Here is an 11,265-nt window from a genome sequence, read left to right as displayed (position 1 = left end):
CCAAGAGGTGCACTGCTGAGAAAGTATATGCTAGGTGGCGGCTTCTCCATGAAAGCTTTCTAGGTCAAACAGCCACTGAGGCCATCAATATACTTACATTCATCAGCAAGTTCAGGATCTTAGTGCTTGGGGCCTCCCAGAGGAGGCCTCCCAGCATCAGACTATAACGTTCCTCTAACTCCTGCAGGCAATGGCAATTTTCATCCACATGGGTTCGTTGAGGGAGGGAGAGGATGCGCCAAGCAGGGGAAAGAGAGATCAGATGTTGAGCAATGGGAGCAATGCTTAAAGCGTGTGAAGAAGAAACAACTATAGAAGTCAAATTTCAAGACTAACAACTTACCTGCTTGTCGGGCTCAGTTTTTACCTCAATGACCGCCGCAAAGGCTGCATGCACAATCAGGCTGTGGAGCTTCAGTGGTAATTTGGGCTTCATGAGGCTGGAGAGAAGGAGGGAAAAGTTTTTAGACTCTGTCTCATATTGGAGGGGGCATCAAATACATTTCATTTTCTTGAACTTCTAGTGAATGCATGTGTTAGCTTAAACCAATTTTTACAATCAAGCAGTGAATAAATTTTACAGGATAAAAATGAATAAAGGTAAAATTAAAATAAACACACGAGGACACTGTTTATGTGGCAGTCTACCTGGCACTTTGTTTGCAAGCCTCTAAAGGTAAAGGGACCCCTGACCATTAGGTCCAGTCGTGACCGACTCTGGGGTTGCGGCGCTCATCTCGCTTTATTGGCCGAGGGAGCCGGCGTACAGCTTCCGGGTCATGTGGCCAGCATGACTAAGCCGCTTCTGGCGAACCAGAGCAGTGCACGGAAATCCGCTCCACTTCCCACTGGGGAGGAGTTGCGGTGGACCATGTGGCCACCCACTCCCCACCGGGGCTGGGGGACTTTGTCCCCCATTGCCTGGGGGATCCCAGCCACGTCAGAGCCCAGCCAGCCAATCCGCTGGCCGGGGGGGGCGTGGCCAGGGCCATTTAAATGGAGGAGCGAGCCAGAGGACTTCCTCTTCCTCTTTGGCTCGCTTCCTCAATCGATCAGGACGTCGGTCTCTCTGCTCTTTGGATTTTGCCTTTTGTTTTGTTTCTTGGTTGTTTCCTGCCTCGTGGTTCAGCGTTGCGAGAAGGACCAGGGAAAAACCGAGTGGGTGAGTTGTTGCACCCCCTCAGAACTGCTTACTGCCTGCTTTTGTCCTTTGTCCCTCCTTCCTGGCCCTTCTCCACATTTCCGATCCGCCAAAGGCACCTGGGGTTGCAACTCCCCCCCCCCCATTTCCTCATCCATCCTTACGGGGGCTAGTCGGCTGAAGTGCGCTCGTTCATGGCTTCTGTTCGAGCCGCGTGGATTAAAGGCTAGCAGCAGTGCTGGTGGGTCCCATTACGCCCCCCCCCCCATCTTACACTCTCGGTCACAGAGGCGTTTCGCTGTAGCCTTCCCTTGGGTCCCCGGCTCCCCCCCATCTGCGTTCCCTCGCTGCCCCGAGGGGAGGATTGCTTCTTATTGTTTCTTCCCTCGCTGCAGGGCTAGCGAACGGGTTATCCTTTTAAACACGGCATTCTGCATTGAGTAGCAGCCGTTGGGAGACCGAGCGCTGAGCAATTTAGGGGAGTGTTTGAGTCTTCTTCGAGACGGATAGACAGCAAAGAGTGTTTGGGGCTTTCCAGCGCTTCAACCTTTAGGGCGCAGTTTGAGCCTTGGAGCACCGTCTCCGGACCACTGCCTTCGGCGGCTCAAACCCCTGCCAGCACACACACCCCCCCCCCGCTCGGCACGGCTGTTGAGCCCCACGCGGCTCCTTCCAGCTTGTCTCAAGCGGCTCATTGTTTACTTAATACAGCTTCAGCGCTGCCTTGGCTTTAGCCGCTGATTGTGGTTGCTTCAGCCGGTCCTTCCAGTTTGTTTGTGTGCACGTGGGTTGTGTGTTGCGTGGGACGGCAGAAAGAGTGTTTTGGCTGCAGAGAGGGAATTGGGCTTCCTAGGGCGCGGAGCATTCGCGAAGGTGCTTTTGCTATTAGCCGCCGTTGCCCTGCAATTTGCTGACAGGCGAAGAGTGCCTTTGTGTTCCTTTGCTCCCCGCTCTCTTTGCCTTTTCATTGGCTGCAGGCTTCGCCTTTGTCCCACCCTCTTTGTTTTCAGGCTTGCTCAAGTCTGTATGCGCTCACAGCTGGCACCAGCCGGGTTTCACATCCCCCCCCCCCAGCACAACATTAAGGGAAGGGGGAAAGTTTCTGAGGCACAGGGTTGCCTTTTGGCTGTTTTGTGAATTCCTTTGCACTCACGTCTACGATCCGCATTGGCGGCAGGGAGCACGTGGTCGGTAGCGACCATTTTAGAAGCAACCACGTGCTTGCGTAGTCAGGCAGCGGCCGACTGCCATCTTGGGAGGGGCAGAGAAGTGCCCGGTCGCTTGCAGCTTCAATAATCCTAACTCCTCCATAAATAAAGCAATTATTCTTTGGAAATCCTCAGGCTGTTGTATTGGTTTCATTAGAGGTCATTCATAGGAATAATTCATAATTGGGGCAATAAATTGATTGTATACAACGGGTTAAGAAATAAATAAATAATTACATATCAACTATTAATAATTAAAATATAATTACTTAAATTAATTAATTAATTCATACTTCAGTTTAAGTCATACATTAGTTTATTATTAATTCATGCAACATCTATAATAATCCATACAATTTTAATTAATTTTAATTTATATTCTAATTATTAATTCATTCAATAATTTAACAACTCTAATTTAAACTTACACACATACTATAGGGTAGGGCAATTTTGGAGGTTAGCAATTTTGGTGAGGTGTTTTGTGTGTGCTGTGCAGATTAGTTAATTCTCATTCAGTGGATTGAGTTTTCGGGCCTATTTGTTTTGGTTAATAATCAAATAGATTGTCGCAGCACTGCCATTATTGAAGGTCCTTTTACTAAAAAGTTCAGCATTTCGATTGGTTAATTTTAACTGGCTTCTGGCCTGAATACCGGGTTTTAATTTAGTATTTGAGGCCTTTTGTCTCGTCGCTGCTGAATTAAATTTGCTTTATTGAGTTCTATTTACAATTGGTGTTTGCTGCTCTACCTTGGAGTTCCTTCACTTAATGCTTTCAATCCCAATTGGTAGTTGCAATTGGATATTTGGGTAGGGTGCGCGCTCTTTGATACTGTTTATATTATTACAGTTGCCAGCAGTGTAATTAATACCTGAAGGCGCTGCCTTTTAATTGAAGTGGTTGAGAGCGTGTTAGGTGGTCTCATGGCTCCAAAGAAAAATATTGATCCGGCCCCTGCTGTCTCCGAACCAAAGAGCGCTCCTGTCAAGCGTGCACAGTCAGCTCAGTCAGGCAAGGGTTCCTCCATTACGGGGCAGGCAATAGGGCTATTGGGTTCAACCTTAGCAGGCATGGCTAAAATCCCGCGTTCATTGCGTAAGTTTTTTTACCGAATTTGACTCTATGATGGATAGGTTCAGGCCGGGAGACAATGACCAGGGTTCAGGCCATCAGTCTTCCCCTGACCACATTTCCGATACGGGAGCCAGCGGCTCTAGTGGGTCCCAGAGTGATGATGGTGAGATGCCTGACACATAATAATAATAATAATAATAATAATAAGCCAGGCTCAGAGCGGCTAACATCATATAAATAAGACAATATGCATAATACAATATACAATATGCAAATAAAATAACATTCAACATTCAGTAAAATAATATAAAATAATTTTAAATATCAGCATTTCAAAATTAAACAGAAATCCACTCAACAATTACAATAAGTAATTTCTAAACTCCAATCAATAAAACAACAGCAAACCACAGTGCACAACATAATACAATACAAAATAAGAAGCAGAGACTGGAGGGTGGGGCAAGGCAGGTGGAAAGAGGCCTTGCCTGATGGAGTCTCCCCCCTCACAGTTCTTCCTCCAGGCACAGCTTCCTTATGAAGAATCCCAGGACCAGGGGGTGGGGCAAGGCAGGTGGAAGGAGGCCTTGCCTGATGGAGTCTCCCCCTCACAGTTCTTCCTCCAGGCACAGCTTCCTTATGAAGAATCCCAGGACCAGGGGGTGGGGCAAGGCAGGTGGAAGGAGGCCTTGCCTGATGGAGTCTCCCCCCTCACAGTTCTTCCTCCAGGCACAGCTTCCTTATGAAGAATCCCAGGTCCAGGGGGTGGGGCAAGGCAGGTGGAAGGAGGCCTTGCCTGATGGAGTCTCCCCCCTCACATCCCAGGCCTTCTTTGATAATTTGCAAGCGACTAATGCCGCACCCCAGCAGGGGGCTCCCACGCCTAAGCCCCGCAGCAAGCAATCTCGTTCTGCATCGCGCGCGCGCGAACAAATGTTCAGTCTGCCATCGTGCCCCCAAGGAGGGATGAGCAGCCTCGGCGCACAGGCTGGAAGGCCTTGCGAAAGACGGATAGGCGGGCTTCTTCCCCCCATTCCCCTGTCTCGGCTGGGAGGCAGCCATCAGTGTCGTTTTCCAGCGCCACACCGAGCAAAGCGTTGGCAGAAATCGCAGGCGCTTACATGTCCTCAGAGGGCGAAAGTGTGCTTCAATACCCAGATGCAGCTATAGCACCCAAAAGCGACAGCATAAGCAGCATTCCAAGAAGAGCAAGAATTCCAAGAGGGACGACTCAGACTTGGACTCAGGTACGTCCTCCTCTTCTTCATCCAGCTCTGACTGATAGCGATGAGTCACTGAATTGCTACTGGGGCCTGGGTGAAGGGGTTCCTGGTTTACCATTATGGACATGGAATAGGAGAGCAAATTCCCATTGTAAGCGGTTTGGCGGGACCTTGAAGTGTAAGGACGGGGTGCTACTGGAGGACGTTAAAGTCTCTACCAACAGGCCCAAAGATATTATCCTGGGTAATCATTTGTCTGCAAGAACCAGGGCCAAAATATTGAATGGTGAGTATGTAGATATCTTTAAGCTGCTCCCGCTAGATGAAAAATCTGAAAGAAAGCGTGTTTATGGTAAGCGAAAGTAATAGTCACCCAGGGCGGATAAAACTTTTGAAAATTGGCTAAATGGCTTCCAAGTTTTTTTCTGCGTAGTAGCAGCGGCTTATCCAAAAAGAGCGATGCATTTGATTGTCTATCAAGCACTCGTGAGGACGGCCTACGCCACGGGCAGAGAATCTGCGGCCATTCATTACGATAAAATGTTCCAGAGAAACGCTGCACTGCTGCCCTCTGCACACTGGGATCGGGTGGACCAATTTATCTGGCTTACGTACGTGGGTCCCCACATCGAAAAGAAACCGCCGGGGGGGCCGCCAGGGGCGCATTGGAAGATGGCCGACAATACCATCTCTCCGGCTCACACGAGGTAATTAAGAGGCTAATATGGGAGTATGTAGCCTCCCTTGTTTCCCCAGGGAATGGGGAAAACACTGCCTTCGCCTGCGGTTGCCGATAAATCACCCCCGAGTTCGAAAGAAGAAGGGGGTGAAGGCACTAGGCGCACAGCACTCGTGTGGGTTTCTGGCTCTCCCGACGCCGTCTCTGATCGCGCGACCTGGTTGCAGGAGCTTAAAGTAAACAATTAGAGAGAGCAGCAAATGCACATGCTTCGAGTGAAGAACGGGAGTTTAGACTGCTAATTGAAGTGACCTCTGTGAAGTTGAGCGACGGGCTGGATTCAACAGGAAAATATATCAAGAAGAAGATACATCAAAGGGTCGGTATATCGGAAAGGGGGGGGGACTTTTCTTTTTCTCTCTATGTGATTACCTAACAATCCCTCCCCAAGAAGAACCGTTGCAACAATTGACTATAAGTGGGGTGATTAAGAAACTGTGTGGAAATGAATTACTAACCAAAGGCTTGGCTTGTGGAGATCTGGAAAGGAGTGAAAGGCTTTTGGAATGACGCAGTTATAAAAAGAGATTCGCCATGACGGCAGGCTTTGTTGCAGGATTGACGATCAAGAGGGGGAGGAAGCCATGGATTTGTTATTATATTGGACACTTGTGTCTGACCTGGCAGAACCCCCTGAGAAGATCGAGAAGGGAGTGACAGGCCTGCGAAGATTAATGAGCAGACGTTAAGATTGTTTTCTATGGAAGTGATGAAATGCGTCTGCTGTCTGAATATGACTCTTGGATGAATGGAAAAATCCACACAGGATTATAAAAACGCTTGTTTTCAACTCGCTTGTGGAGACTATCAGAGGTCACAAAGAAAGGAAAAATATACGAAAACAACAAGAAGAGATGAGGAAAACAACAAAGAGAGGAATGGATAGAACTGTGAACATTATTTGGACAGAACTGTGAACATCAAAGCAGCAGCAATAGAGATGATCGGATCCCTTTCTGAGCTCGAAGCATGGGTACCCCCAAACAAAAATTTAAAATTTGACTCTGTAATTTGGAACTAATGTGATTTGATTGGTTTGTTAATAAAAATTAATTTTTTTAAAAAAAAGAAAAGAAACCGTCGGACCAGGGTAAATTTCTGAAATCTGACTTCAAAAGAAATACGCGCCGCAAGGTATGCTGGGAGCTTAACAAAGGGTTATGTCAATGGCAAAGTTGTAAGTACTCACACGAGTGTGACGGGTGCCTGGGGAATCACCCTGTTGTGTTTTGTTACAGGGGAAAGCAGCCCTTTCTGGGAGGCAGGGGGTCCCACCAGCAGAGTAGACAGGGTGGACAACCCCCTGCCCAAGGGGGTGCACGGAGACAATAATTCCCTTTCACTTGCATTTTCACCCATCAAGCTTCACACGCTAAAAGCCCTCCTTGATTTGTACCCCAATAAGAAAGATGCAAACTACCTTTGGGAGGGCTTCTCCCGGGGGTTTAGAATTCCTGTATCGGTGGCTCCAAATCCCAAGGATCCACCCAACCAAAAATCTGTAAGCGAAAGGCCCGAAGTTGCAAAAAAGAAAATAGAAAAGGAAATATTGGCAGGGCGGGTGGCTGGTCCTTTCACTAGCCCACCTATTCCAAATTTGCACATATCCCCCTTGGGTATTGTACCCAAGAAGGCGCCTCGGGAATTTCGTATGATTCATAACTTGTCGTATCCCGAAGGGGGCTCAGTAAATGATGCCATCCCAGGCGAACTCTGCTCAGTAAAATACGCCTCCTTCGATCATGCCATCAAACTTATCCGGACCTTCGGAAGAGGGGCACTATTAGCAAAATGTGAAATTGAATCCGCCTTCTGCCAATACATCCTGAGGACTTTCGTTGGTTAGGTTTTAAGTTTGAGGGCTCCTGTTACGTGGATAAAGCAATGCCAATGGGTTGTTCAGTCGCATGCGCTGCTTTCAAAACTTTTAGCACCTTTTCGGATTGGGCCCTGCGTTTCAAAACCGGTTTATCTGATTTTTTACTGGTTGGACCGCCAAATAACAATTCATGTGCAACGTTGCTTGATGCTCTTGCCTCTCTTTCGCTGGAGTTAGGTGTTCCCCTGGCAGCAGAAAAAACCGAGGGTCCGGTCACGACTACGACTTACTTGGGCATCGAGCTCGACACGGTCGCCCAGACGTCGCGTTTGCCTGAGGCCAAGCTGACAGCTCTTAAAACGGCAATCTCCCAGCTCCTCCCGCTCAAAAAAGTAACACTCAGGCAAATTCAGTCCTTGCTAGGCCACTTAAACTTTGCCTGCCGGGTGGTAGCCCCCGGGCGCCCATTCTGCTCACGGCTGGCTAGGTTATCTGCAGGGCAGGGCTGCGGTCACCACATCACAGGGTATGCCTCACAAAGTCCTGGTTGGACAGACAACCAGTCAGTAGTCAATGTCCTGACCAAACAATCTTCACGTTCAGAAAGGGTGTCCACGATGCTGCGATCGTTTGTGTTACGCTGCCTGCAATTTAACATCATATTTTCAGCAAAATTCATTCCTGGTATTAATAACAATATTGCGGATGCGCTATCTCGATTTCAGATGGACCGCTTCCGGTCGTTAGCCCCAGAAGCACAGCAATTGCCAGAGCCATTCCCGGAGCACCTGTGGAGCCTTGGAAGCGAGACGTGATGCAGGGAGTATTGGTTTCGGTTGCCCCTTCTACGCTTAGGTCCTACTCAAAAGCCTGGCCTGATTTTCTAGCATTTCGGAGAAAATCTTTGGGTATTGCGCATCAAGAGCCCCCCACCACGGACCAGGCGCTGCAATTCTTAGTTCATCTGCGCAACCTTGGTCGTGCAGCAAAGACCTTAACTATACAATCGGCTGCAATTTCCTTCTTTGCAAAATCTATTTACTGCACTGACCCTTGCGCTGAGTTCGTGGTGCGCAGGGCTCTCGAGGGGTGGCGCAGATTACAACCACCAAGTAAGGAGGGGCATAGGCCCATTCCATTCAATCTCCTCAGTAAAATACGAAATAAATTAAAATCAGTGTGCTGGTCCAAATACGAGGCCCGTTTATTCTCAGCTGCATATTCTATAGCATTTTTTTGGCGCTTTAAGAGTTGGTGAAGTGGTACATGAAGGTGAACTGGGTCCTTTATCCCAAGGCCTGCAGCTTGATGATATTCAGCTTTCTGATTCAATGTTGGTGGTTCGCATCCTTTGCTCAAAAACAGACCAAAAAGGAAAGGGTGCCTTGGTTCGGTTGATGGCAACCATGAAAAGCGGTCTCTGCCCTGTAAAGGACACAAAAAGGTTTTTGGGTCTCAGGCCCCCAGTTTCTGGCCCTTTCCTGGTACACGAGGATGGGTCCCGTCTTGCCAGGCAGCAATTCACTCGGGTGTTGCGCAAAGCCATTGAAGCTTGTGGGCTTCCGGCTAGGGAATATGCTGCCCATTCTTTTAGGATCGGGGCCGCCACAACGGCGGCTCACTTGGGATTGCCAACAGACAGAATAAAAGACATGGGTCGCTGGCGATCCAACGCGTACAAAAACTATATCCGCGACAGCTCCAAAATTTAAAACAGACCAATCACTTACACGCCTCTGTCATTTTTCTTGATTTTCAGGGTCAAGCCTCATAGAAATCTGGATTGTGGGACACAGTATCGTCCACTGGGCCCAGGAACGGGCGGTCGCTAATGGCCAGGGATGCCAACTGGGTTTTCCACCGCACATTCGCATTTCTTGGATAACGAGGCGTGGGATGCGCTGGGCAGAGATGATGCCAATTGTGATGGCCAGGGTGGAGGCACATGCCCCCCCCCCCAACACTTTGGTTGTGCAGCTGGGAGAGAACGACTTGCCTTGCCGGAAGGGCGTGGACTTGCTTTTCACTATCAAAAAGGACTTGGGCACTCTTGCGCTGAATTTCCTGAGAATGACTCCCGTTTGGTCGCTGCTGTTGGAGAGACGCGTTTGGTGTGGCAGCAATTCCCCAGCCGCTACAGACCGTGCCCGGAAGCATTTGAATCATTCCATTTCACAGAAAGTGGTTGCATTGAATGGCCGGGTGATCCCGCACCCTTCCATTGTTTTCAGCAAAATGACCTTATTTTGCGACGATGGCGTGCACCTTTCCGATTGGGGGAATGATATCTTGAACTTCTGCCTGTCCAGTGCGCTTCCCCTGTGCACAAAACACTGCTCAGTGTAATCTTCTGGGGAAAACTTCACCTAAGGCAGGAAATAGCAGAGCTGCAGCGACGTTGCTTCCCTGAAGAAAAACAGGGAGTAAAACAGTCCAGAGACACGGTTCTTCTAATCTAAGAAGCTTTTATTTACATGCCAAGCAGTAAATCAGTCCACCAGAAAATTCAGACATCTCAAAGCACAACTCCGACTGAAATCGAAACCAACTTTCACAGAACAAAGAACAAAGAACTGTGATGTAACATCCTGGCTGACTTCCCGTAGAAGCCCTTCCCTCAGACTCGAAGCACAGAAGGTTAACCCTTTAACCACCACACTCTACATGATATATGGCTGGCTGATATTGCAGAGGGCTTGAGGCATTGACTACAGATGTGAGCCTTTGGGCTCTTGTGGCGGTTAGGCATTGTTTGACCTTGTGTGGGGGAGGGGAGGTGTGGCCATCAACTGCCCCTCCATGCTTAAGGGTATTCCGTTAAAGGAATCTGGAGGTGTTGATCTAGTCTGAAGCCCGGCTGGGGGCTAGGGCCTTGACACGACCCCGACGGGAACTTCAGGGGAAGCTTGAGTTGGTTTGCATCGACAGGGCTCCCCCTACCGGTGGCTTACCCTTACTGGACTTCCTGCACAATGGGCAGGAGTCAGATATAGTCAGGTCCAATCAATGCCTAAGCCAATACCGCTCACATTCTGTAATTCAATAAAGTTGTGGCCAAAATTTGCCCAATAACATAAACCTAATATCTGTGTCCTTGTGTGAGTTATTTCCAACGAGGGGGTGGCTGCGGGGTCTTGACACGCAAACGCCGTTTACCTTCCCGCCGGAACTTGCACTTTGACGTGCTTTTGAACGGCTAGGTTGGCAGGAGCAGGGACCAAGCAACGGGAGCTCACCCCGTCGCAGGGATTCGAACCGTCGACCTTCTGATCGGCAAGTCCTAGGCTCTGTGGTTTAACCCACAGCGCCACCCGCATTCCTTGCCAGGCTCTAGGTCTTAGTTAATCCCACCCCTAAAAGCTGAGCTGTTTCGAAGTTATCTCTAGAGAATATATCTTCTATTTTCTCTCACTTCTCCACTCATCCTGTAAATATTTGCTGCATAAATAAAGCTTTTTGAACGCAAAAAACTCAAGAAATTGTAAGCAATTATTTCAATCTACAGTGGTACCTTGGGTTACATACGCTTCAGGTTACAGACTCCGCTAACCCAGAAATAGTATCTCGGGTTAAGAACTTTGCTTCAGGATGAGAACAGAAATTGTGCTCCGGCAGCACGGCAGCAGCGAGAGGCCCCATTAGCTAAAGTGGTGCTTCAGGTTAAGAACGGACCTCTGGAACGAACTAAGTACGTAACCAGAGGTACCACTGTAATTCACTGAAGTGGCAAGGTCTGGCATAGCTGTCAACCGTCCCTTATTTGGCGGGAAACTCCCTTATCCCAGCGCCATTTCCCGCTGCTGTCCCGGATTGATGATGTCCCTTAAATTTCCTGGGTTTCATACTCGCCCGGCTCGAGAGGGAAGCAGGTGGAAACACCTTTCCACATTTTGCTCCCCCCCCCCAGCTCCTTGTCAAGCTCAAAAAACCCAGTGTACCTCAGTTGGTAAAGGGATTCCAGTGCCGTAGCAAGGACCAATTCAGGCTGCGTAAAGCACACAATCCGTCCCATGAGATCCTGATAGAGAACAGAGGGCGGAGGGGGAAAACGTCAGTT

General features: G+C 48.8%; 1 long non-coding RNA gene across 1 annotated transcript; it reads left to right on the top strand.

Moving 5' to 3' along the window:
- Positions 1 to 1,037: 1,037 nt before the first annotated feature.
- LOC308467603 lies at positions 1,038 to 10,291 on the top strand. Its single transcript, XR_013981247.1, has 2 exons — positions 1,038 to 1,162; positions 7,934 to 10,291. It is a non-coding gene; the product is annotated as an uncharacterized lncRNA (long non-coding RNA).
- The last annotated feature ends 974 nt before the right edge of the window (positions 10,292 to 11,265 follow it).

This window comes from Podarcis pityusensis, assembly GCF_964106645.2.
Source record: "Podarcis pityusensis genome assembly, chromosome: W".
NCBI classification, from domain to species: domain Eukaryota; kingdom Metazoa; phylum Chordata; class Lepidosauria; order Squamata; family Lacertidae; genus Podarcis; species Podarcis pityusensis.
Note: the sequence above shows the minus strand (reverse complement) of the source record. Positions and strands in the feature narration are given on the sequence as shown.